At 59.1% G+C, this 26370-nt stretch overlaps 2 long non-coding RNA genes across 3 annotated transcripts; one reads left to right on the forward strand and one right to left on the reverse strand.

Moving 5' to 3' along the window:
- Positions 1-4798: 4798 nt before the first annotated feature.
- LOC120868808 lies at positions 4799-10410 on the reverse strand. 2 transcript variants are annotated; one of them, XR_005722315.1, is made up of 2 exons: positions 10322-10410; positions 4799-5502 (listed from the first exon to the last, which is right to left on the reverse strand). It is a non-coding gene; the product is annotated as an uncharacterized LOC120868808 (long non-coding RNA). The 2 variants fall into 2 exon arrangements; XR_005722316.1 differs by lacking the exon at positions 10322-10410 and adding an exon at positions 9542-9722.
- Positions 10411-10553: 143 nt separating this feature from the next.
- LOC120868806 lies at positions 10554-24932 on the forward strand. Its single transcript, XR_005722314.1, has 2 exons — positions 10554-12415; positions 23061-24932. It is a non-coding gene; the product is annotated as an uncharacterized LOC120868806 (long non-coding RNA).
- The last annotated feature ends 1438 nt before the right edge of the window (positions 24933-26370 follow it).

Consider the following 26370-nt stretch of genomic DNA (forward strand, 5'->3'; position numbering starts at 1 on the left):
TCTGATGCTTTGCCTTTTAAAGGGCTCACCTGATTAGGCCTGACCCACTCTGCAGAATATTCCTTCTGATGAACTTGCGTTTGAAAGAGTAACAGCCTAATCTTGGGAATGAGTCCCCATCACAGTGGCTGGTCCTACCCACATGCAAGGGGTGGGGGGACAATGCGGCAAGGATGCTGCCTCGCACAGGCTCATTTTCAAAAGAAATTGGAGAAGTTCTCCAGGGAGGGCTGGCCAGTGAAATACCTGAGACCCCAGGCTGAGAGTCGCCGAGAGTCCCAAAGACCACCCTGAGGGGTGATCAGGCTTGGCTTCCCTGTGACCTCAGAAAAGCTTCCCTGGGATTTGAGATTTCCAGCCCAAGTTACCGGAAGAGCATTTCTTGGGGAACCGTAACTCTCAGCAGGTGAGTCCCCTGGACCCTCAGGACTCAGAGTGTCACCCCTGCCTGCCAGGCCTGTTCCAGATCAGTGAGGACTGGGATTCAATAATTTATCAGATCACATAATAAATTTAAGGAGTATCTCTAAGGTTTTGAGAACCCGAATTCAACTTCCTCTGGAGTTTTACGAGCCGGCAAAGCCATCCATCAGGGCTGAGCGGGTTCCATTTGTTAAGTGGACGGCTCCCATCAGGGCCCTGCTTCTCACCATCAACTCACCTGCTACAGGGAAACTGCTCTGTCAAGAAAGAAAAAACCAGGGAGCTTCCCTGGTGGTCCAATGGTTAAGAGTCCTCATGCCAATGCAGGGGACATGGGTTCGATCCCTGGTCTGGGAAGATCCCAAATGCTGCAGAGCACCTGAGCCCGTGTGCCACAACTATAGGCCCATGCACCCTAGAGGCCCTGCTCTGCAACAACAGAGGCCACCGGAGTGAGAAACCCTCACACCTCAACGAAGAGTAGCCCCCACTCGCCGCAACTAGAGAAAGCCTATGTGCAGCAATGAAGACCCAGCACAGCCAAAAATAAGTAAAGAAACAAAGAAAGAAAGCAAAAGCCCCTTGCCCCCCAACCAGGGACACTGAGTGTGGCTGTCCCCACCCCAGCCCATGAGCTTCTGTCACTACGGAGGCTTAGGAACATTTCCAGGACAGAGCTGGTGGGTCTGGCGTCTGACACTTAGGGTGAAGAAGGAGAGAATTCTACGAGAGAACGTCCCCGCCAATGCAGCCACGTGACCGCACACACAGGTGGTGCACGCAGTACGTCCTCTGGGGGTTTGGTCAGTGGGAGCCCTGACCCTGGCAGTGTAGGTGGGTCACCTCACCCCCTCTCTAGGCCGGGCTGTGGCCCTTGCCTGCCCCAGGAACATCTGTCTCCTCCTAAGGCTGGCCCAGGGCTAGTGTGAGACCAGCCTGCAGGGCCAGAAGGGGCTGTGTTAATGAGGAGCTGGGCCTAGGGCCGGGGTTGGAGCGGGGCAGATAGGGTAGGCCTGTCACTGCCACCACGGGACCAGCTGTCAGCCAGGCTGAGAAGCTCGCTGTTACTTGGGTGCCCAGCGTGACACAGATCTGAGTGGCTCATGAGCACTGGGGTTGGGCTGGAACCCCTTTTTTTCCAGCAGCCCTGGTGGGTCAAGATGGGCCGTAGCAACCTGGGCAAGCAGGCGGGAGCAGGGCCCAACACCTTTGCAGAGGACACGCCTCCGGTACAGCACATCCCTGGCACACTGTGACATTTATAAATGTTACACTCAGGGAATGAAAAAAAAAAAATCCCAAATTAAGCAAGAGCGCCTACCCACGTGGACCCTGAGAAGCCACTGGGTAGCAACTGTGTCACCCCCCAAGCAGTGGGATTGGCATGGCGGCCCGCATGGGGGCAGCTGCTCAGTCCCTGGAGTTAGGCTTTGCTGGTCTTTTTTTTAAGCACTTTCATAACAGTTGTAGAATGAACATTTAGGGGGCAGTGACAAGGGGCCCAGCTAATTGTGGCTGAGATCTTCTTGGGTCAACACTCCCAGACACCTATTGTCTCAGGGTTCTGGGGATGGGCAGACAGTGGCAGGAGGTAACCCCTCCCCCAGAAGCCTTAGTGAGCTGATCTGGTGTGAATGGGGCGCTAGGGGCTCTGTGGATGTTCTCAGGACCCCTGGGGAGGCCCTGCCTGCATGCGCTGAGCAATGACATCCCTGGATCTCTCCAGGACAGCGCCAGAGCCCTGTGGTCTACCTGGGGAGGAGAAGTTCTCTGAGCCCTGGAGAAGGGAGGGGCAGGGGACAGGTGCGCCCCAGCCACCACCCTGTGTTTGTCCAGAGTGGCAGAAAGGGACAGTGGGGAGGGAGTGTCCAGGCACCTAACGCGGACTGGAGCCTGTGCACAGGTAGTGACACTCACCCACCTGATGGACATTCTGTCCCCTTGTCCAACATTATCAAGGGGAAACGATTTGGGGGCTAAAAGGGTTTGCAAGTCAGTGGTCTAAATGCCTGTTTCTATCAATTCCCACACCCGGTAGGTCTGAAGCCGGCTCCTCTGTCATGTGGAGGACGGGAAACTCTGCTTGGCTCAGAAGCAGGAGGGAGGTGTCAACTGCAGTGAGAAGGGCTTCCTCAGCAGAGAGCTGGACCAGGGCATTCCTGCCCGACCCACTCTGTGTGTCCACAGCAGCTCAGGCCCCTCAGAGGGAAGAGGCAGTAGTGGGGGGCAGTGGTTGGAAACTGAGTTGGCTCTGCTTGCAAGCAGAGGATAGATGATGGGCATGGTCATCTGGGATCCTTCCCCTCCTCCCCAGAGCCCTCCTGTGCACAGCCCACCCCCAATTTCCTGGGTCCCTTGGCCACCTGGAACTTTCTGAGCTCTCCTGCCTGGCCTCCCACAACCCTCAGCAGTGGCTGGAGTGACTGGGACAGCTGTGAGATGACCATGATGAGGCAGGAGCCCCCAGAAAGGGCAGGTGGCCAGTGGAAGGAGGGTGGCCGGCTGCCAGTTCCTCTGTGGGTGCTGGGACCCGCCTGCAGAGCCATGATCCCTTTTGTTTCACAGCTTGTTCTGACAGCTGCATCTGAGCAAGAGCCCCAGGAAAGCTTTCTGCTGTGATGAGCACCCACATTTAAGGCAGGACTCCAAATGCAGCCAGAAATGGACCCTGGACCTCCCCACCCCTGCCCCATCTTTATGATCAGGGGTTTCTTTGTCCCTGGAAATAGGAGTCTGTCCCTTGTCCCAGAAAAACACCTTCCCAAGGGCCACTGAATGCAGTGTGTGAAGGGACCCGACAGCCACCTTCCACGGCTTCCTGCCCCCCATTCTCTGCAAGACTAGCTAGGGATGGAAGCAGGAGGTCAGCTCTGCCCTCAGGGGCGATGCTGAGGGCAGCTAGGTGGTGGGGACCCCTCTGTGGGTGCATCTGGGAAGAAGGAGTGGGTTACAGGGTCAGGACCTGGGTGTGGGACCCACAGCCACCCAGCCTGGCCCATCTTCCATGGTGTCTACTTACTGATAGCCCATTTTCTTCTAGGATGGGTCTGTGTGAGTCCTCCCCAGGGGGAGGCTTCTCTGGGTGGAGAAGCCCTTGTCACCTCTGGAACACACACTGAGATGGGGGGACAGAGAGGAGAGGGAGGTGGAGTAAGAAGCCAGTCTCTGCCCTCAGGACTGGGGTGACCCCAGAGGGCTCGGAGCTCGGCCTGGACCCCCAACACCCCTCCCTTCCAATGCCGCTTGCCCTTAGGGCCCTGCTTTACCTCCCCCTGGAGCTCTGATCTAGTGCAGGCTCATGGTGAGGCAGGCCCTGCTGACCCAAAGCTGCACTAACCTTTGAGGACCTGCGATGGTGCCTTGGCCAGGTCCCCGAAGCACCCTGCGTCTCCATGACGGTGAGGCTGTCACCATTCTTGGGGGGAGGATGTCTCTGAAAACAAACTGCTCTCTGCTGACGTCACGGCAGTGAAATATCACTTTCTTTACGAGCTGTCGGGGCGGTTTTCCCACTGCCGTTATGGTAATGTGCGCATATTTGCTTCGCTGTGCGTGTGTGTGTGTGTGTGGGCACATGGGCCTGTGCATATGTGGACATTTGAGGGTCTGGTGACTGAGGCCTGGCACCAGGTGACCTCATGGTTCTCCCCCGCCACCATAGGCATTTCACACCAGGTTCTGCTTCATGGGCCTCCCTTCCATTCACCCTCTCCTCCAAGCTCTCCCCGCAGATGCCGTGAGCCTGTGTGTGCCAGGGTGGTGAGGTGTGGGTGAGCAGAGGCTGGGCTCTGGGACCCACGGTGCACGCCAGCCCTGGCCTCAGAAAGGCTCTGAGAAGTCCTGTAGGCAGACATGCACTGAGCGCAGACATCCAGCTGTGTTAGGGGCCCCTCTGCGCCTCCGGGCCTCTTGTCTTGCCACCCAGGCAGGGGGACAGCTGCGTCCACAGGTTCTGGGAATGGGATGTGGGCTCCTTTGGGGAGGGGCTTTATTCTGTCTACCCCACAGGGACTATTCCAGCAGCAGACAGGACTGGACAACATGACATCCCAAAGTCTGCTACTGCAGCCGTCCTTGGCCCGAAGGGCAGCAGCTGCGCCCTTCCTCCTCTCCCCACTCCTGCCCCTCTGCCCCTCCCCCTCCTCCCCTCCCTGCTCCCCCCCTCCCCTTCCTGCTCCCCCTCCTCCCCTCCCCATTCCTGCCCCCTGCCCAAGTGGAGGCAGGTGCTGGGGTGTTGAGAGAGGTGAAGCTGGGGATACCCTCTCCATCATTCAGATCCCCAGGAGAGAAGGAACGTGGTCTTCACAGCCTGGGGGTTTGCCCGTGTCCAAGTGGTGGGGTCAGTGGGGAGAGGAGGTGCAGCTGGACCCTGAGCTCCACTTATCTTTTTGTTGTTTTTTAATTGGGGTGAAATCCACGTAACATAAAAGAGCTATTTTATAGTAAACAATTCCCTGGCATTTAGCACAGTCACCACTGCCTCTCTCTGGTTCCAGAACGTTCCCCTCCCTGGGAAGAGGGCTGGGTTCCTATCAGGTGGTTGCTCTCCTATGCCCTGGCCCCGGCAGCCTCCGTCTGCTCCATCTCTGCGGCTCCTCCTGCCCAGGTGGCTCGTGTCGTTCAGTCAGCACCGCCCTCCCAGGTGTGTGCATGGTGTGGCCCTTGCGGGTTTGTCCATCCATGGGCAGCTGGTTCTGGGTCCCCTCTGGCTGCTGTGAGTGCTCCAGTGCGAGTGTCTGCTTAGGTCCCTGTCATCGGGGTGGGGGCACGCTCCGAGGAGCGGGGTTGCTGGCGCGATGGTTTGATTTTTGAGGAGCTCCCTGACCGAGTTACATCTCATCAGCAACACTGGAAGTTCACATTTCGCCATGTCCTCACTGACAACAGCAACACTTGTTCTTTTCCGGTTTGGGGCTCCTGTCGTTTCCAGCCATGCTGGTGGTGTGATGCAGTGTCCCGCTGCGGTCATTGTTCTGGTGACCGGTGATGCTGACCATCTTCTGCAGGAGGACATCGACGGCTCAGGGGCTCTGATGGGTAAGCTGGGCTCATTTTAGCAGAGAATGTGTTTGCTGTTGTCTGAAAGTACAGTGAAATTTTAAAATAAAATCTAGGTTTTATTTTGTTCTGTTTAAAGATTCAGGGAAGAGCGAGTGAGCAGGAGCAGGGTCTCGTCAGAGGGAACACAGCTGATGGAGGATTGATGCTTGGAATGGCTCTGGATGCCTCCTGGGGAGGGGGGTTCCCAGACACGGGTGAGGGTCTTCCCCCCCTGACTGTGTCTTCAAGGGCACTGGCTCGACCTTGTCTCCCGCCACTCCAAATAAGACCCCAGCCTCACCTCCACCCCAAAGCTGAATGCACACTGACCCGTGTCCAGCCGTCTGCCCCGCTCCCCCCGACATGCTGCCTACTGGTCGAGGTGCTGATTGATCCCTGAATGGGTCATTCATTCATCCATCCATCTGTTCTGCTGGTGAGGGAGACCATGATGCTGTCTGTGGGGTCTCCCTGGCTGGGCCTCAGCCAGGGGCTCTGTCCACACCAGCCTCACCGCTGCCCAGGAGCGGCCATGGCCCCACTTCACAGACCAGGAAGCTGAGACTTGGAGGTCAGAGTGGTCTCTCTTTGCCCCATCCTGCCCAGGCACCCGAGGGTCTCTCAGTGAGGCTGGAATCAGGCTCCAGCAGCTCTGGTGGGGTCTCCTGGGTTCAGCACCCCCTCTCTTTCCAGGCTGGCAGATGGAGGGACACAAACAAGGGCTGCCTGCCCAGCCCCCGGCCCTGAGGCCCCTCACCCCAAACCCCTAGCCCCAGCTCCGCCCCACACCCCCACTCCAGCCCCACGCCCCCAGGGACAGAGCTTCAGGAAACACTCTCAGGCAGCAGCCACTGCTCCCGGGGGCCGCTCAGGCTCCATTACTGTCCTGTGCTTCCAGGAAATCACTGCTCTTCAGCAGCTGCTACCCACCGCTCCCCTCCTCGCCCAGCTCCAGGGGTGAGGGGCAAGGGACCCAGAAACTGCCCCTGCCTCTATCTACCCGGATTCCAGGAGCTCCTCACCAGGAGATGCCGCCCCGCCCCCCGCCCCAGACCAATCCCAGGGACTCCTCTGAGATGTACAACAGGCTTTGAGGAGGGAGTCCCCCAACCCCTCAGGCCACTCAGGTGCCTCCTGCATCACCCGGCGTGGGAGGGGGCAGTGGGAGGTTGGGGAGGAAGGGGGGTGGGGGAGGGGAAGGAGTAGGATTCCAAGCTGCTGGGGTAGAGGCCCCTCCCACCAGGTGGAGGCCCCCCTACCCACCCTTTCCTCTCCTCCCACCTTCCAGGGAGAAGCATCCTACTCCCCAGGGACTGCTCATCTCCTCTCAGGCAGCAGGTCTTGTGGACAAACTCAAGGTCTGGCCACAACTTGAGTGCCTCTCCCTGCTGGACCTCAGCCTCGCTGGGGAGCATCCATCCTGGTAGCCTGGGTCTCCTGGCAGCTCAACCCCAACCCCTGCAGCACTCCCACGTGAGCACCAGCCTCTGCCCAGCCCGGCCACGGGTCCCTTCACCCTCACCACTGTCCTCTGCCCTTCTGATGCCCTCTGCATGGGTGCTCCCACCTAGACACTTCTCACATCCACGGGCTCCTGTCCATCACCCACAGAGGCCTCCCCTGACCTCTGATTTACGAGCCCATCCAGTCCCCAAACTGCTTCCTCTATGCATCCTAGAACCCCCACTTCCTCCTCCATCTTCTCTCCTACCTGCCACCCAGCACAGCAGCTGCTGCTGACAGGCGGCTACTGAAACTAAAGTTAATTAAATGACATCAAATCTAAGACTCAGCTCTGCAGCCACACCAGCCCCACTATAAGATCTCGGCAGCCACACATGGTCCCGTGGGTGAGCACAGCACGTCCGGCCTTGGCAGAATTTCCATTGAACATGCACGCCAGCCCAGGTGGCCACAGTGGGTTAGCTGCACATCCTTGTTGGGGAATGAATGAGGGTGGAAGGTGGGCCTCTGGACTCTCTGGCCACTGTTTATCCATCCTCACATGGAAAATGCCGTCATGTCATCTACTGCCTTCCTGAGGACCACTAGGAGGGAGGCCTTCCATGTGTCTCCCATGTTCGGCACCTGAGGCAGGCTGGGTCTGTCTTTACTGCCCCAGCAAGGGGCCTGTGGAAGGCACAGGGTGGGAGAGCAACCAGACTGCAGGACACTGCCCAGCTCTGCCCCCTGCTGTGTGTCCTCGGGCAAGTCAGCTCCCCCTCTGAGCCCTGTCCCTGCCCAGCAGAGTGAGGACAACAGGGTGTCTGCTTCTTGGGGGTGCTTTGAAGATTAGGAGACAATCCCCAGAGAAGCCTCTGGAATAGCCGTGGATACTGGGATGTGGTTAAGTGAACAGAGCGCTCTACCGGCTGGGGGCCCCTGGGACCGGCCACCCACACTTAGCCCTTCTGCTAGGAGGAGAGTCCATGCTCTGTCCCGGTAGGGCCAGCTGCTATGAGGAGGTGATTAAGGTTGGTTAGGTGATTAGCTGTGCCTGCTCCACACCCTCTCCCCCGCCCTCACTGCTTGAAGCATCACTCACAGGGCCGCCTTGGGGATAGGCCTGCCTCACCCCCCAGTCAGGCCCAGTCTGGAGTCCCTGGCTGCCTGATGCTCCTGCTCAACCTCTGTGATCCCCCACCCCCACCCCTGCTCCGAGCTAACGGAGGGCCCTTGGCTGGGCACTTCCTAGGAGTGTGGTGCCCCTGCCCTGCCCCTGCTTCTCCCTAGCCCTGCTCTTGCTACAGGTCCCTCTGCGGCACCACTGGGGTATGCAGCCGCGCCTTCCCTGCCCGGGCTGCTCCATGGGAGACAGGCTGGATCCCCAGGTGATCCACTAAGAACATCCTCACCACACCCCAGGCCCAAGACTGGACCCTGCGCTCCGAGTCCTGGCCTGAGGTATTGTGGGGGATGGGCACAGGGGAGCCTACTTTGAGGGGCACAGACACCCCCATATCCCTGGCTAGACCAGGCCTGCCAGGTGCAGGGGACGTGGCTTTTCACAGGCAGGGTGCTGCCCATGCCCCTGCTGCCCATGCCCTGGTCAGGACTCCGGGGACAGTGATGCTGACTGCCCCTCCCCCTCCCGTGTGAATCCTGCATCTGACCTTTGGGGGATGCCAGGATGCGAGGAGACCTGCCTGGCCCACACATGGCAGGGGACCATCAGCCTCTGTGTCCGGCCCTGAGAGGATGGTGCCTGCAGGCTGTGCTCGGCACACAGCCAGCTCACTGTGCCCAGGGTGGGGGTGCCAGCACGTAACGGTGTGTGGATGGACCCGGGGTGCCCCGCTCACATGCACCCTTGGCTGTGGCCTGGGATGCAGCATGGAAGAACATCGCCTGCTCGCTGTCCAAGGTGACCTGTTGTCTCATGGGGTTGGCCTACAAGCCTCTGGAAACCCGGCGGCTCCCTTACCACCTGATGTGGGTCCCAACTCTGGGCAACAGAGCCAAGTGGAGGGGGCACAGGTGGGCACAGCCCCCTGGAGCCCAGCATGCGAGGGGGTGGCAGGCCTGCTGCTGCCTGTGCCCTGGGGCCGCCAGGGTCTCCCCAGGGCACCCCTTGGGGCAGGCTGTATGGTTGCCCGCTGCCGCCAGGCGCCTCTGCACTGGGCTGGGCTAAAAATAGCAGGGGGGATGGCAGGGCAGGGACCCGGTGGGAGGCCTGTGGGGAGGGGCCGGTAGGGGCGGCGGCCGGCAGCCTGGGCCCAGGACCGGCAGTCAATGGCGCTGGCGCTCCCACCCTGTTCCCGGTGGCCGGCCAGCCACGGCCCAGCTGACAGGCTATTTTTTCCCCTGCTTGACTAAATATGGTCAGAGAGCACAGCCCGAGGGGCCACTTGGCCGGGGCGCGTGTTTGGGATGCTTGGCTGGGTATATAAGGACTGCAAAGGTGAGGCCGGCTCCTGATCCGAGGAGGGGGCCCACGCCCGCTCTGGCCCCTCGGGTCAGCCCTCCCCTCCCCTCCCCTCCCCTCCCCCTGCCTGTGTGGGTCTCGCGTGCGGCCGGCTTTGCCTGCCTGAGCCTGCACACCCGCCAGACTGTCCCCTTTTGTTCACCTGACCTCTACCTTGCGCTGACCCCGGCTGGGGTGCAGAAGCGTCCTGCAGACACAGCCCAGGCAGGGAGGCTCAAGGTGTGCGGGCTGAGAGGTCGCTCCCTAACTCCGCAGAGCCTGCCACCCTGCGCCTCCCTTCTCTCTCTCTCTCTCTCTCTCAAGATCTCCCTCCCTGCTAAGTCTTCGCTGCTGCAGGAGGGCTGGGGGAAGGGCAAGGGTGCGGAGAGGGGGTGCCTGGTGTCTTCTTTCTCTCCGTTCCCCCTACCCCCGCCCCCCAAGTGCGGACGAGTCGGGAGCCGGGCCTCCCCCACCCCTGCGCTCGCGATTGGCTCGGGGAGAAGGATGGGCTGCCGCGGCTGCAGCACCATCTCTCTGGGAGCCGCACGGGGCGCACCGTACCCGGGAGCCGCGACCCTGCGCCCACGGCCGCCGTCGCCAGCCCGGCCGGAGGGGCTCCGCGGTGAGTCCCACTCAGCCCGCCCGGCTCCCCGCAAACTTGCCGGCGGCCACGGTGGGGGTGTGCCCGCGGCGAGGGGGAGCCATGGTGCCGGCGCCGCGTGGCTCCAGCCGGGGGTGCTTCGGAGTTTTCTCTTGGCTCGTGGCATCGTCCGCATTTGGAAAACTGCAGAGCCAGCAGACAGCAGGGCCGGGAGGGCGCGTCCAACCGCGATGCGAGAACTTTGACATGCGGGCGTTTTGCAAGGAAGCGGTGCCTGCAGTCACTGCCGGGGTGCACGAGGGTCGAGGTGCTGCGGTGGGGGCCGCGGGGTCTGGGGGGAAGGCGTGACTGACCTGCAACAAAGCGTGGCTCAGGTGGGAATGTGGCGAAACTTCCCTCGGAACTTGCGGCCGTGGAGATGCTGGGGGCAGGGGTCCTGGAGCCAGGCCTGTGGTGAGGCTGCCCCAGGAGGGGGACTCTGGACTTTGGCGGCTCTCACAGCCAGGGTCAGGGTAGGGAGGGTCCCTGTGCTGGGCGTGTACAGCAGGGGCACACGTGGGCGGAGATGGGGCTAGAGAGGAGCAGCGGGTGGTCTCTGGGAGAGAGAGAGACCTCCACCTGGCTGGGGGCTGGGAGCATTCACAGCTGAAGGGCTGGACTTGGCACTGGGCTGGGCCAGCACACTGCCCTCCGTGGTCCCCTTGGAGGTGGCTGGTGGTCCTTTTCTGTTGAGACGGGTAACTTCTTGAAAAGTGGCTGTGGTTCATTTTTGACTGGATAGAAGCTTGCCAGGGGTCTGGCTGGACCTAGGGTGACTCTCCTGCCCCTTGGGACCCCCAGCTTTCCCCTGACCTCCAGACACCATCCATATGAATGCCTGGGAATGGGGGTTGGAGAGGCGATCCTGGACCTGAGCCTTGGCCACACCTCCCAGTCTCTGAGGCCTCATTTGTCAGAGGGTAGCTTAGAAACTTGGACTTCAGACTCCAGGTATCATATGAGCTTCTCTCAAGGGCGCCCTCCACCCTCGGGGGGCTTGAGGAGAAGTGGGAGCTGGAGCAGCAGTCTCGGTTGTCCTTTTCTATCCTTGGTTCCCTGAGGATGACAAATGGCAGCAGCACACAGAAGTGGGACATTGTTCCTCCATGTCTTTCTGCCAGGTAGCTCTCTGCTTTTAGTGGGGTGCCCCTTGGAGCCCTGATCACACCCCCACCCCCATGAACTCCAGCTCTGCTGTGCCCAGTGCTGCTGCCAAGCTCAGGGACTTGAGAAATCGCCCAGATTCTTCTGCACGATGCAGGCTCTGCAGACATGGCCCTGCCCTGGGTAGCAGCAGCGCTGGAACCCTCTCCGCACCCATCCACACGGGGATGGCCAGGCTGCCCCATGGGGAAGGGCGGGCAGGGTAACCCTGGACCTTGCCTTGCTAATGAAAGGAGAATTAGAAGTCCACTCAGGTTCAGGGCCTTGTCCTCAGGTTGGGATCAGTTCCTGGCCACACAGCACCTGGGACCAATGGGCAGACTGTGTATCTGCACCTGGCCTGTCTCCCCACCCCAAGTGAGTGTCCAGCAGTCAGTGACACTCTCCTTCCAAGTTCTACTTTTCACCCGTGGGCTTTACCTGGCCACAGCTGGGCCTCTGTCCCATGCTGCTCCTCTGTCCTCCCAATGCCAGCTTGGGCTGGGGTGGCTCCCCTTCCTGCATGGGGACTGGCCCCAAGGTCCCATTACTCTGCTTCAGACTCTCGTGGTTTTCTGACTCCTGGCTTCGTGGTGGCCATGGAAAGTGATGGGGAGGAGGGGCCTCTGCTCTCCATCACAGAGAAATTTTGAAATGCTGTGGAAAACAATATCGATACAATTAAGTATTCCAAAGTGCTTAGTTGGCCGCTTGCTAAGTTTACTTAAACCCTGTTTAACGGGTTCATTAGAAGCGGTGAGCACTGGGGAAATTCATTAACAGGAAGGCAGCCCCTGCGTTTGACTGTAAATTGGTATTGATCAGGCCTGGCGGAGGCTGGGCGCAGGCCACAAAGAGCCAGGTGAGGGCCGGCCACCCTGGGCGCCCGTGGGAGCCACCCGCCGCCGGCACAAGCAGCGCTTTAGGTGGTGATGCGCCAGGTTTGGGGGAAGGGGAGAGGACGGGTGAAGAAGAGAGCGAGGGATGAGGAAGGGTATCAGCAGAGGCAGCGGTCAGTGCAGGGAGGCCGAGCCGGCACCAGTCCCTCACCGGGCTGGGCGTCTGCTCTGTGGCCAGACCGAGGCGCCGAGGGAGCTGGCCACGGCCTGGGCCCCTTCCTAGCAGCTTCCAGCCACCCTCTGGGGATGCGAGGTCCACCTGCAACTGTCTTTCTCATGCACGTCTTCAGAGTGCCCTCGGGCACTGGCTCTTGGGAGGCCGAATCACCAGGGACCCGCCCAGGAAGCCGCCCAGCTGCTGCCCAGGTAAGGCCTGCCTGCTTCTCGGTCATCTGTGCCTGTGGCCAGGCGTGCTGGCTCTCTGCTGGCTCTGACTACCCTGCTTCCTGGCCGCCTGTGGCGGCTTCCTCCCAAGTGCTGTCCCTTCATGCTGTCCCCCGGGCACGCGCACTTGGCCAGGATGGTGGTGCTTCGGTGGAGGGGAGGTGCCGGCAGGAGGAGGGAATGGCTTATCCTTCCTGGGCCACGGGTGGGAGGTGGCATCCTGGGTCCTTTCTTGTGTCACTGATGCAAAACTAAACAGATGTGTGGTGATCGAGGGAGTCCTGAGACTTTAGAGATATGTTGTCTACGTTTGTCCTTCCTGTGTGTGTGTGTGTGTGTGTGTGTGTATGAGAGAGAGAGAGAGCAGGGGAGAAATGGGAGGGCCGGGTTGGGGGGCTGCGGGGATGCAGGGCGGGGTGTGCTGACTTCAGAGTCCGGGGCAGCTTCCTGGGGGGCCCTTCCCGCACCCACAGCCATGCCCGCTGGACTACCTGCTTGGGAAACATACTTCTTTATGTGCCCATATGGACCTGCTAAGCTATGGAATGTAAAGAAGTATGTATTTCAGGTCGGGAACTCTCTCGCTGGAGGAAGGGGGCAGCGCGCCCACAGGGCCGCCCAGGGGACAGACAGACAGACGGGCAGCTGTGGCCGGCCGGGCCTCCGTGGCAGGCTGCCTGGGCGTCGGTGGCCGGCCTGTCCCCGGCCGGTATTGTTCTGTCACTTTGCCTGTGTCAGCAGGTGGAAGCATTCACCAGACATTAAATATTCAACGTGCTGACTGCGGCAGAGGGGAGGCAGCCTGTGGCAGGCATGGGGTCCGCTGGGGGGCATGTAGGGGCTGGGGGTGCGGGGGCGCTGGTGGCTCTGGGGCGTCACTTGTGGCCACCCTGGAAGGTGCCTTTGCCAGCAGAAGGGGCTGTTTGTGAGATACAGGCAGGAAACTGCTCAGAGGAGAAGCAGAGTAACCAGGAAGGATGGGCCAGCTGCCTAGGAGGGAAGGGGTTGGGTGGCCACGTGCGAGGGGCTTTTGGAGGGAGAGACACTAGGTCTTTGCTGTCAGGCCGTCTGAGACAATGGTGAGAGCACCATGGGGCTCAGCCTCCCCAGCTCCAGGCCACACTCCCTCCTCTGAGACACCCTGGCCCAGCATTTCTGGGGCACCCGTGATGCACGTGACAGGACACCAGGGCCTGAGCCAGGCAACGCGAGCCCCTGGTCCCACTCTGCCCCCCAGACCCCATGCTGCTCTCTGGTTTTCAGCAACTCTGGCTGAAAGCGCTTTGCTGTGTGAAGGACGGTGGGGTCACACTGGCCAGTGTGGTGCGGGCCAGGACCCAACCCACCTGTCCTGCACCAGCCAGGTCCCAGGCAGGACAGGGGCTGGGGTGATGTCCTCTGGGTCCCATGGCTGGACTGTGAGCACTCAGGCACTGGGGGCATGCTGTGTCCAGTTCTGAAGGCTGTCTCTGCAGCACAGAATCTTCTCTGGTGAGGCAAAGGGCAGCAGGCTCTGGGGGCAGGTGGTGGGGCCGGGCTGCTGTGGGAGGACGGGTGTCCCTGTCATTTTCTGGCTCTTGGAGTGGTGGCGTCTGCAGCCTGCCCAGGGTATGTCCTCCACGGCCTCGGGGCTATTTTTCCAAAGCGTGCGTCACCTCTGTCTTTCCTGCCCTTCCTGGCATTGCTGCCCAGGCCCATGGCAGGTGCCCCGGCCCCTCCTGCACCCTGACCTTTGGCAGGGATTTGGCCCTTGGGTTGGGGGTGGGGCAGGGAGGAGGACTGCGCTGGCCTCCTTCTCCAGCTGCTGTAAAGGTCTGGGGGCAGCCAGGTTCTGTGAGCCGCTCAGGCTCCTCAAGCAGCTGGATACAAGGAGGCATGGGCAGTTCCAAGCTCACCTGTTGCCCACTTCCCGAGGAGCTGACTACATTTGAGGGTTCAGGGTCCCTTCCCAGTTTTCAAGTCTCCTCACTTCTGACTCTGCTGGCACCCACTGTGGGAGGTGGAACTGTCCTTGGGCACTGCCTTCCTTCTGAGGCCAGAAGGAAGATGACCTTGCCAGAAGGGGTCAGCGCCCGGAATCCTGGGAAGGTCATCTCTGCCTGCGGCTTCCAGCTCCGGCCACAGGGAGGGAAGCAGCCGGGTGCGGCCCCCGAGGCCGGCCGCAGACACACGCTCTATTCCCCTCCATGCGTCCTGCTGCACATTAAGCCTTTATTGCAGGATGTGGTGTTTAAATAAAAGCATTAGTGTTTTGGAATTAGGTTTGACTGAGCAGTAAAACTAGAGAGTTTGCAGGCAGAGAGAGCCTTGGCCTTCTCAGCTGTAAATTGTGGCGGGTCTCTTACCTGCAGAATTAGAAAGGGGCACCAGAGGGCCCTCCCCGTGAGAGCCCCTTGCCCAGTCCTGGTGCCCCCAGCCACTCTGATGAGGCTGTATTTTCTGTATAAGCTCCATCTCTTGATTTTCCAGGGGAGGAGCTGGGGATGAGCCCTCAAGCAAGGGCTGGCGTTCCTCTGGGTGGAGTCTTTGGTCCTTTCTGTGCGAAGGATGGGGGAGACCTCTGGGAGCAGTGCCTGTGCTCTGCCCAGAGGGCCTTTAGCTGGCAGTACCCCCCAACCCTGACACGCTGCCACAGGGGCTCTGGTGCTCCAGTGAGGGGAGAGGAGCCTGGAGTGAGCCAAGAGGGTGAGAGCAGGACGGCCCACACTCAGGGGCTCACCCACCAACCTGGGGATACCGATGGCCCTGTGTGGCTGCAGGGAGAGGTCCAGGTGGGGTGGGGTGGCCAATGCCCCTTTCCCGGAGCTCAGAGAGGGCAGCTCCCCGGGGAGGCATCTGAGAATGCGGAATCTGGTCCACAGCAGTCCTGTGGCGGTCCAGGTTCTGCTGGTGGAAACAGTAGGTCCAAGGATTGTAGGGCTCATCAATTCATGAGGAAATTAATTGAAATTTTCTATGCTATGGCTCACTATCTCTATCCATGCTCCAACTGAAACTTCCACACTGGACAGAGAGCAGCTCTGAATCAGGGTCAGGTTCTGCATGGGTGTGCTCAAGTGCGCTCAGGTGTGCTCAGGTGTGCCGTGCATGGAGGGCAAGTTGTCTTTCCTTTCTGGAGCCAGGTGCCACAAACCTTGAGGCATGGTTTCCAAAGAGGGGCTGTGTGGCTCTGTTTGAGGGTTCATCAAGGGCAAGAAACTAGATTGCACGAGGCTTTCAAAGAGGGGCTGGGGTGGCCATGGTGAAAGCCTCTGTGAGCAGGTATCAGAGATATCTCTTAAAACTGACAGCCCCATGTGAAAAACTGTCGACTGAAGAACAAATTGCTTGTGAGGTAATGAGACTGACCTACAGGACAAACACCTGAGCTGCCACCCCCGGGTCCATGAAAGTGAATGCTGCTTGAATTGCAACCCTCACCCTTAAATGTCCCAAATAAGAAATGAGGGAATCCGAGTAATCTGGGGATCAGGGCCAGGTGGGGAAGATGGCCTGGAGCCCTTTGCCGGCAGGGGAGGCGGGGCCAGCGGGTCAGTAGGTGTGGCTAGAGGCGGGGCCAGCCCATTGCATTAATTGCTGACACCTTAGCATAAAGGGTAACCATGGTCCTGTCTGAGTGGTGCTGACTCAGCCCAGCTCAGCTGGCTGCACGTCCGACTGCAGAGGGCCTCTCGCCTCACTGCAGCTCTGTTCCCTGCCTCTGATGCCCAGTGCTCCTTAGGGTCACCAGGCTTGGAGCCCCCGGGGCTTTCTGAGGGGCCTTGTCCTTGCCTACTGTCCTCGGCCTGTCAGCAGCTGGCTTGGGGATGAGAAGAGGCAGATATGACTCTCAGGAAGGGAAGGGGCCTCCCGACAGCCTCAGAAACTGGTGCTGCTTGCTCCGGCCCATTTCCAGCTCCGGCCTCTCTCAGCTGGCCACACAAGGCCAGGTCCCAGGCATTCACAGCTGGAGTTGCTCCAGGCTGTGTTCCTGGATCCCCTTTTAGTGCCCAAGTACCAAGTCTCTCTGACCAGGGAGGCCTGGCCCGCCGGCAGTGAGGGCTGGGGTCAGGGGTGGGAGGTGGGGAGCAGTGCAGCCGCTGCAGAGCTGCTCCCCAGGGCGCTGCAGTGCGGAGGCGCAGCTGCGGGCTGCATGCAGGGCCGCGCGTCTCAAGGGCAGGAACGAGAGGGCCACCGCTGCAGCCGCCGCTGCTCCTTAGGTGGAGAGACGCAGGCAGCGGGTCTGGCAAAGGCACCAGCTCCCTGGGCTGACCCACCTGGGTCTTTGGGAGCCCCACTAAGTCTGAGGCCCGCTCTGCTTCCTGTGCTAAGCGGGTGGTCCAACCAGGTCCCAGTGGGGGCCAGAGAGACTGGGCTCAAAGGCACCCCCAGGCCCCCGTATCTAGCCTAGGCAGAGAACAAAGGTGAAAAGGCCACTGTACAAAAGTTGCGGGAGGGTCACTGGCTTCTTCCCCTCCAGGGTGACACCAAAGGGCCTGGTGGTTGAGAGTCTGGGGACTCCCAGGGGGTCAAGCCTCTAGGGTGGGGAGGAAGCCAGTAAAGATGTCTGGGGCCAGAGGCAGGTATGAGCATGACCCAGTGCAGGAGGACGTGTGGGACGGAGGTGGAGTGACCCAGGTATTTTTAACAGCAGGGTGGTAAGAGGGCAGCTGTCCCCAGAACCTGTCACAGGTGCCCGTGGGGACTTGTGAGGCTGAAGGACACCCAGGACAGACATGCAGCTCTGGGCCCGTCCCCCTGGCAGGCCTGCGCGCCGCGGGTCATGCCCACATATGGCGACCAGGCTGCGTGTCCCCCCAGCCTCCCGTCCACCGTGGCCGGTATAAATAGTTAGTCCACATTCTCAGCTGTCCTATTGGAGAGGCTGAACTTGGATGAACCCGGGGTGGCCCCCTCGCACCCCGCCCGCCACTGGAGTGCCCGGGACCGCAGCTGCAGTGGCGACGACAGGACAGGCGGTGAGGCTCTGAGCTCTGCCCCCACCCGCGTTTTGTTCCCTGCTCCCTGCTGGCCCCCTTGGTGGGCGTCAAATCCAGCGGCACCTGGAGAACTCTGTCAGCCACATCCAAGGGCTGAAGAGGGCCAGGAACCGGGGCTGGAGATTTGTGTCCGGGGTGAGGGGAGGTTGGGAGGCTGGGGGACTCGTCCTACAGCAGGCAGAGGCTGGTGCTGGGGTCCCCCAAGGCCCCACACCCTGTGGTCTTTCCTCATTGTCTCCGGCCATTCCTTCCTGTGCTGGACATGGCAACATGCCCCAGAGGCCTCGCAGCCAGCAGCCTGTCACTCCCCTTCCCCAGGGACCTTGCCTCCCTCTATTCTAACCAAGAAGCGAATCTCTAATATTGGAATTTCACCCCCCGACCAAGGGCGGTGGAGCAGATGACCTTGGGTGAAGGAACAGGGCCTGTTGAGTCCCCCTCAAAGCGTAGGTGCCAGTCCTATGGCCTGGAGTGCACTTCTGTGTCTCCCGATCCTGAAGGCCTGGCCAAGCTGGAGGGAGGACGAAACACACAGGCTTTGGTGTGGCAGTGTCCCCGGCCTGTGGGCGGCCGCAGTGGCCTTCCCGCTAGTCCATCTGGGGGTGAAGAGGCCAGTCCCGTGCTCTGAGCCCTGCGGTGCCAGATCCAGCTATACGGGCGGATGGGCTGCGTGGATCCCAGGAGGCCCCGTGGTGCCCACTGCCCTTTTCTTATCTCCAGACACATCAGCCATTAATTTGCTCTAAAGCTGCCACCCCTCCCCAGACCTCAGGTCTCGCCCATCTGGTCTCAGGCTAGCAGCTCTCTCTCCTGAAATCACACCAACTTTTACTCTGGTCCGTTTCTGAGATAACAAGACACAAAAATCTGTCTTAGCGTTTTTGCAAAGAACAGCAAAACCCTCGTGCGTCCCCTTCCATCCCTGCCTCCCGTCGCCCTGTCCCCCTGCTCTTTGGGTCTGTTTGAGGTGAAATTTATCTCTAGGAGGGGCCATCAATTTGCTCTGCTCTTTTTGACAAGTTTATTAAAAACCCGGGCAACTCTGTATTAAACTTTTATCAGTGTTGAGAAATAATACATTTTTTTTTTTTTTGGAATAGACAAAAAAGTTATGGAGCTGGATTGAATGGGTCTTGGTCGGCATCCAGCTGGGTCATTGCTGGCGATAATAAGAAACGGGGCTGTTTGGGGGATGTGGTTCCCTTTTGCCTCTGAATCGTGGGTCTCCCTTGAAACTCCCCTGCATGTTCACAGCAGCCCAAACAGAACCCCGGGAAGGCTCCTTTGGCCAGGCCACTCGAATTCCCAGGATTGTCATTCTTTGCTATTGATTTTAATAATTAACCAAAATCTGAAATTAAAAATTAATTTAATGGTGAATCCTAGTGTTAATAGGTAGTGCTGGCACTGAAGAAATATTAGGTTATTGATGTTTAAATTTTTAAAACTCCATACTGAAAAACACAAAACGGATCCAGATACAAGAGGGTGGCACCTCCCAGGTCAGGAGGGGAGGGACGATGGCAGGAAGGAGCTGCCCCCTGCCTGAGGGTGTGAGAATGGAGCTGGAGGGGAGGGGGCTTGGTCTTGGGGTCTCTGTCTCTGTGATGACCCGAGGAGGGTGCAACTTCAACCCCATGAAGTGGGCTCTGAGGGCAGCATCTTTGATCTCAGGTGGGTCTGGTGAGTTGGTCATCCGTGAGCAGAATTTGGTGCCACATCTTAACTAAGGACTTTGGCCATAGTGTCCACTGTGACGTCCCCGGGAGTGTTCTCTGCCCACAGTGGACGCTGTTTGCTGAGGTCCTGGGTCAGAGATTGTGGGGCAGCATGGGTGAAGTGGTGCCTCGCTGCCCTTGAGGGGCAAGTGGCTGGGGCACCCCTGGAGCTATCACAGTGGTGACGAGGCATGAAGTGACAGTGACTAGGATCCGGCACCCCCATGTAGGGAAATGGAGGCTCAGAGAGGCCAAGGAAGCGCCGGGAGCTCCAGCTTGATCTGTATGCTCCAGAGCCCAGGGTCGCTCTCTGCTGCACCAAAGGCCAGACCTGGGGACTGCTGGGGGTGCTGGGTGCCGAGGTGGAATTCACTTGGTGAGGCTGTGCTGAGCCTGCTTTCTCAGTCTGGGGCCTTATCCAATGCAGGGAGGCTTCCTGGATAAGGTGGTCACCACAGCTCTAGGCCTGAGGGTGTTCAGGAGCAGCAGCAGCAGCCCCACAGCCTTGTGGCCCTGGTGTCAGCGTGTCACTGCCCCACTGGGCAAGGTTGACCGGTGTGGCCCAGAGCCTACTACAGGCGTGAGTCTCAGCGCACACACGGAGTGCTGGCCTTTGTCCACATCGCTGTTTGCTCCAATTAGAACTAATTGGACACAGATCACATTTTTCATAGCCTCTAATTTTCTATTGATTTTAACGGGGCTGCTGGTGTTTTCGGCAGCGGTTCCCTGCATCTCGTATCAGTTGCTGCTTAAAAATGCTGAGTGTACTTCCCCATGTGGGGTGATTCCATCAGCAGATGTTTTAAAACCTATTTAATTGTTTGGTTCATAAAATGCACAAACTGTATTAGCTGCAGCCTTGTTCCTTCACACGCTGGTAAAAAGAGAGGCAGAGGGCGAGTGTAGCCCCGCTTCTCCGGCAAATGGCAAATTCACCAGAACCCAGGCTATCCCCGTGCCAGGCCATGCCCTGGGCCAGAGGCATTGCTCACATAAATGCAGAGTCTGTGATGTGACTGCAAGTCATCAAAGGACTTGGCAGCAGCCCCACCTGCTTCCTTGGGAGGCCTCAGGGCTTAGCCCCCTTGTGCTTCCTTCTAACCTTGGGGTCAGAGGCCCTGGTGCAGCAGCACAGCCACATGGGGAGAGGGCTGTGGTCTGCCTGAGGTCATTTTGGGGAGGCGAGTGCAGGGCCTGAGAAAAGGAGTGGGGACTTCCGAGGTAGAGTGGAGACTTGTGGGGTATCTGGTCTCTGAGCCATGGACGTGTTTAAGAGCTTGGGGCTTGTAGTCCATTAGTATTTGGACTTTTCTAGATAGAAAAGAAAAAGTATTCCAAGGAAGGTGGGACCCCCACTGGTAGGTGGGACCCCAGGATAGAGTGAAGAGGTGCAGGAATGTCTGTCAAAGTGAGCTGAAACAGCCAGCTGGGCACTTGGGCTGCAGGGGCTCCTCACAGTGGACCCTGCTGTGGGCACTGCCTTGCGTGCCCTTCAAATGCACAATCAAGTGTGGTAATCACTTATTCAGCAAAGGCTTGCTGGAACATTCCCTGAACAAGGGCATGGGGGGTGCGAGTGGAGTAAGAGGCTGGACATCCACAGCCCCCAGGAGAGTGGCCCTTGGGGAGGAGAGATGGGTGGGCTGTGTCTGGGAGCAGGTGATGCCACTCAAGTCCCCATGCCCTGCTCTCTGGGACCCCACAGGGTTGCAGGCGGTGGCGTCCTGGATGCTCACACCCTGCGGGCTTCTGAGCAGCTGAGGGCAAGCTTGCTTAACCAACCCAGCCACAGGGCCATCAGCCATTGTCCAAGGTCAGGCGAGGTTCTGCAGCCAACACCCTTGCCGTGGTGCCCATGGGTGAAATGCTTGCTGTGCTCCTTGGTGAAAGAGTCTGCCAGATCCCTGTAGGAAAGGGCTGGGGTCTGGACCAAGCCCCTACCCTGGGTGCTCTCTTCTGCTTCGGCTTCCAAATGGCCTTGAGCAGGGAGCCAGCCAGGCTGAAGAGGGGACTGAAATGTGCAAGGGGCTCTTGTCAGGAATAGAGCGTTTGATGCAGAAGCAAATGCCTATCATTTGGGGAAATTCCTCCAGCCGCAGGGATGCGTGGTGAGAAACGAGGAGAAGAGGTGGGCTGCAGGGAGGTGCCAGTGCAGATCACACCTTGGGGGGTCACCCACCTGGTGCTGAGATCTGGGTTCTTGCCTGACGATGGACTGAGCATCAGTTATGGGGTGTCTGGCTCTCTTCATTGGAACCCTCATGCCAGCCGGGGCATGGAGCCCACAGGGCAGTTCTGTTGCTTGTTAAGTCTCCGGCTTCATTAGGAATATCGACAGGGGTGATAAACGCATCTGGGTTGCTTCTTCTGCATGGTGTCTTCACCGGGGATGGGGCTGCTGCTCTGGGGAGTCTCATATCTGCCCCTATACCCTGTGCTCCTGGAGTTTAACCAGGAAAGGGGTTTGCAGAGCTGAGTCCTGTCAGCCCCGCTGCCTCCAAGGCTGAGCTCTGATAAAGGCCAACCATCTAGTCATGGGTGTGAGTCTAGGAGGGCCTGGCACCAATCCCTGGGCTCCCCCTGGACTTTGGGGAGGTGGTCTTGAGGTGAAAGGCCAGAGCCATCCACAGAGGAGTCCTGGCCAGGCTCTGATCTCAGGAGGGGGTGCCGAGACAGGGATAGGGGAAGGCAGCAGCCTGCGTGGCGGGGGCCGGGGTCTTGGGGGTCCTGGAGTGGCCCTGGAGGGAGGGCATGGTGCCCTGCGGCCCATCTCCACTGCCCGGGCATCTGTGGCCATGGCGTCAGGAGACAGGGGCAGAAAGGGTCCCAGAGAAGAGCAGTGGGTGGAGTGGGGGCAGCAGGCATGTGTGGTCACATCTCTCAGCCAGGCTGGTCTGTGCTCAGAGCAAGGGCCACACACAGGACATTGCATCCCCAGTACTCCCACCCTGCCATTGCCCCTGATGGATCGAGTGCTGGCAGAAATACTAATTTTCTAAAAAAGAATCTGCTCCCTTTGAATCACTGAAGGTGATCAGGCAAATTCAGCCCGGGCTGGCCGTGCTGACCTCACGCTGACTGGGGGGCCCACCCTCACACACCTGACAGGCTGCCCGTCCCCAGGTTGGGAGCCAGGGCCCCAGAGAAGGCCCTCAAGTGGGTCTCCATCTTGCTTCTCCCCCTCCAGGCACACAGGTCTAGCTTCCCTAGAAATCTTGGGCCCTGGCCACCTGCAGCCAGGTCAACCGGGCTCATGGTCAGCTGGGGCCCACGGTGGGATCTGGGGCCTCTCCTGCCTTGGCTGCAGCTAAGGCTGTGATGGGGGCCAATACCCCTTCTGGCTGGCCCCCAGGATGTCCACCCATGAGGGCAGGTCCTGATGGTGGTTGCTGGGCCCCAGGGCCTAGGTAGTGGCGGCGCCAAGGGCCTTGGACGAAAGGTAGGATGGCTGAAGAATCAGTGAGTGACAGTGGAGGGAGGAGTGGGAGGCAGACCCTGGAGGGGTGGGCGTCAGCTGTAGCAGCAGGACCTTCTGCCTCCCTGCACCCCGATCTCCACCCCTGCCTCCTCCAGTCGACCCAGTGGGCGGGCAAGCACTCTGTGTGTGTGTGTGTGTGTGTGTGTGTGGTGTGTGTGTGTGGTGTGTGTGTGTGGTGTGTGTGTGTGTGTCCTTGAGTTTGTGAACTTATGTGTGTTTCTGAGTGTGAATGGGTATGAATGGTGTGTAAAGATGAGTTTGTGAGTGTGTCTGTGTATGTGTCTATATCTGGGCAAGTCTGTGTCTGAGTGTGTGTGTTTTGGGGGGGTGTGTCTGTGTCTCTGTATCTATGTATCTATGCACGTGTGTCTGGCGTGTGTGTCTGTGTCTGGTCACGTGACTGGCCCTCAGACCCCCCACCCTCTCTCCCCCATGCCTATCCACCCCAGCCCAACAGAGCTCGGGGGCCCCTCAGCCCAGGTGGTCTCAGGGAAGGGTGGGGACACACAGCCTGGACACCCTGTGGCCCCATCTCATCCAGACGTCACCCAGAAGCTGCCTTCATCGTCGACGCTGCTGTTTCCCGCGGACCCGGGACCGAATGCTTTGCTAAAGCTGGTAAAATGGAACCAAATCAACTGTTCGATGGATTTGGTCCCCTTCAACCAGCTGTAGCTGCGCATTGATGGCGCCTCGGCCCTGCGGGAGGACACACGGCCACATGGAGGCCACTCAGGCCAGCTCGGCCAGGGGACCCAGATGCCCCTCCTCGAGGTGGGTTCCTTGGAGACACCATCCCCTTGCGAGCAACGAGGCAGCAGAACTTGGCGGCCCCACCCCCACTGCCCTTTCCAGTTTACTGTGAAAATAAATGTCTGCTGCACACCACAGCATCACCGAGAGTGTGTGTCCAGGAGCTGGTGCCACGTGGGGTCTGGCACCCATGTCATGCCCACTTGGCCTTGCTCTGCTTTCCCCTTCAGAGCAGCCTCGGTCCAGGAGGTCATCGAGGGCTGCATGGTTTCTTTGGGGATGCTGAGGGTGGTGATTGGGGGCAGGCCCACTGAGTCCCTGCTCCCACGTGTCCTGGGCCACCCTGGGTCCTGGGATAGCTGGCTGCTTGATCAGTTGGCTCCCGACAGAGCCCATCCCAGAAAACCCCCCACACTGAGGAGCCCCACTCCCGGTATCCTGTCTCCTTCCTGCTGAAGGAGCTATCAGTTTGGTGTGGAGTCCTGCACCCACTGAGGACTCGGGTGCCCACCCCTCAACCTCAGGAAGGGAAAACTCTGGGCTTGCAGCCTGCCAACCCCGTCTCCCCTACAAAGCTGGTTGTTGCCCCAGAAGCTGGTCTGTTAGCTTTCAATGGATTGGATCCACTTCATATCTGTCTCCCGTGGGGGTCAGAGCTGCCAGAGCCCAGGAAAGGAGCACCCGCCCTTGGGAGGGGAGCTTCTGTGCAGATGCTGAGCCCAGACCAGGGGCCAGTTTGCTGGCTGGGCTCCCGTTCCGTGTGCCTGGGCAGGATGGTCTTCCAGGTGAGGGTGGAGGTGCCTCCAGGGCCCCGCCCAGAAGTTGGGGATGGGTGGACCCAGCACCTCACCTTTCAGGTTCCGGGAGAACCTGTTATCCAGGAGCTTTGGAGGCTCTTGAAGAAGGAAAGTGACACATTGGAGCCTGGATGCAGCATTACCGCTGCCCCCTACAAAGGCTTAGCTGGGATGAGTGGACTTCTCTTTCATCCTGAATCTCGAGTTCATAGAGAGGACACTGCCCCTCCACCTCCTGACTCTGTTTCTCTCACATAGTATCCCTCAGCTCCAGCAGATGGACTTCTGTGTCGGGTAGACATTTGGGTCTCAGTAGCTGAGGGCTTATAACTTTTGAACGGAAGCCTGGTCCTCACTTTTGTCCTGGACATTTCTTTCTTACAAGGTAGCCCTGAAATGCCCGTCGCATTATAGTAAAGAAAAGGAAATTCTTGTTTGAAAGAGATTCATCTTTCTCTCACTCTTTGATGACATGGATTTGCCCCAGTAACCGGCCCCAGAGGGTGGAGGATGAGAGGGGATGATGGTGGGAAAGGTGGCCAGTCTTTCCTTTGAGGACGGGTGGGGTCAGGGGGGCTTTGCTGAGGGTCCACGGGCTGGAAACCCCCTCCCTATCTTTTTAACAGCCTCTGCAGAAGGAACCTGCTTCCAGGTTTGCCTGACAGAGGTGGGGACTCAACTTGCTTTGTCATCTCCTTATATCTGCCAGTTTCGGGGAAGCCCTCTCACTGTCAGACTTTCAAATAAACACGACAGTTGGGCCAAGTGTCAGCAGAGTCCCTGTGTGTGACTTCTTGTCACGCCTCTGGTCTGGTCACACCCAAGGGAGAAAGGAGGAGGGGCAGAGAGGGTGGGAGGAAGAGAGAACCAACAGACACCCTGGCGGCTACTCATGAGCCAGGCCTGCATCATTTGACTGCTTGGGGGTGGTAGGAGGCTCCCCACCAGAGTCGCCGAGGCTCTCTGGAGAGAAACCAGGGAGGTGTTAGCACCATGGGAGAAGGACATGGGCAGACAGAGCCAGGCTCCCTGCACCCGGAGCCACCCTCACTGCACTGAGGGCTGTGGGTGCGGGAGGGCTGGCTGATGGCCGCTGATCACTTCCACAGCTCAGCTGTCTAGGTGCAGTAGTCAGGGGGGCTCAGCCTTCTATGTATAGCCGTTGGGGGGCCGTCAAGTTATTTTCTGGGCTTTGACTTTATTTCTAAAAATAAGTAAAAGTAGAAACGTTACAGTGCAGATGTCAACAAGAAGCACATGTTTTGTAGGCTTAATATAACTGAAACCCGGACGGATGCCATCCGGGCCATTGAAGGGCTGGTTTCAGTAGATGTTTAGTGTTTTCCGGGACTCTTGTGTCCACAGTGAGAGACTCACAGGAGAACGTCGACTGGTCCCCAGGGCATGTGCCTCCAATGAGGATGGTCAAGCATCAGGAGACACGGGCCCTTTCCAGGAGGTGGGTGGGAGTGTGGGGCCCTAACAGGCACCCAGGGTGGGAGGGGGGTTCCCAGTTTGTGGGTGAAGTCCGTCAGTAGGTTCACTGGGAGATGGCCAGGTCATGTGCTCCCAGTCAAGATCGGAGTGAAACGCAAATGACACCCAACAGACCCCAGGCAAAGCTAAACCGTAGTTCTCAGCTTTCCTGCCAGAAATGGCTTTCTCAGGGGAGCAGGGCTAGACCCTATGGAGGCCTCTTTTGGCATCTTCTAGCACCAACCAGGGACGCAATCACTGATGGGACTACTTGCACGTAGTCGCAGCTTTAAATGTAAGCCCATCATCGCTCCAGAGACACCGATGACGATGTGTATGAATCTGCTCATCCCTCGCTTTGGCTAAGTGCCCCAGTCCTGCATAAAAATATCAAATCAATAGCCACACATTCACTCTTCCAGAATGAACCAAATGCAGCTCCCACGACCTGCTTCTCCTTGGGTGGGCCTTCTGCTTCTCTTGACCTGCCCTCCTGTGGGTGTTGGGGCCTGGCTCAGGTGGGGTCAGCTGCAGTAACTCCCTGGGACAGCCCCTGCCCAACCCCTCTGGTGTCTCTCCAGAGGGCCTCAGGGGCTGGGCTGAAAAGGAGGTGTTCTGTGTCCCCCAGAACTTGGAAAATCCTAAAGAGCAGCTTTGGGGGCACTGAACTTTCTGCAGTCCTCTGGGGTTGTTCCTGTCTTTGAAGGTTTTATAGTGGTTCCATTTCCAAGGT

Source organism: Oryx dammah, unplaced genomic scaffold, assembly GCF_014754425.2.
Source record: "Oryx dammah isolate SB20612 unplaced genomic scaffold, SCBI_Odam_1.1 HiC_scaffold_10, whole genome shotgun sequence".
In the NCBI taxonomy this organism is placed as follows: domain Eukaryota; kingdom Metazoa; phylum Chordata; class Mammalia; order Artiodactyla; family Bovidae; genus Oryx; species Oryx dammah.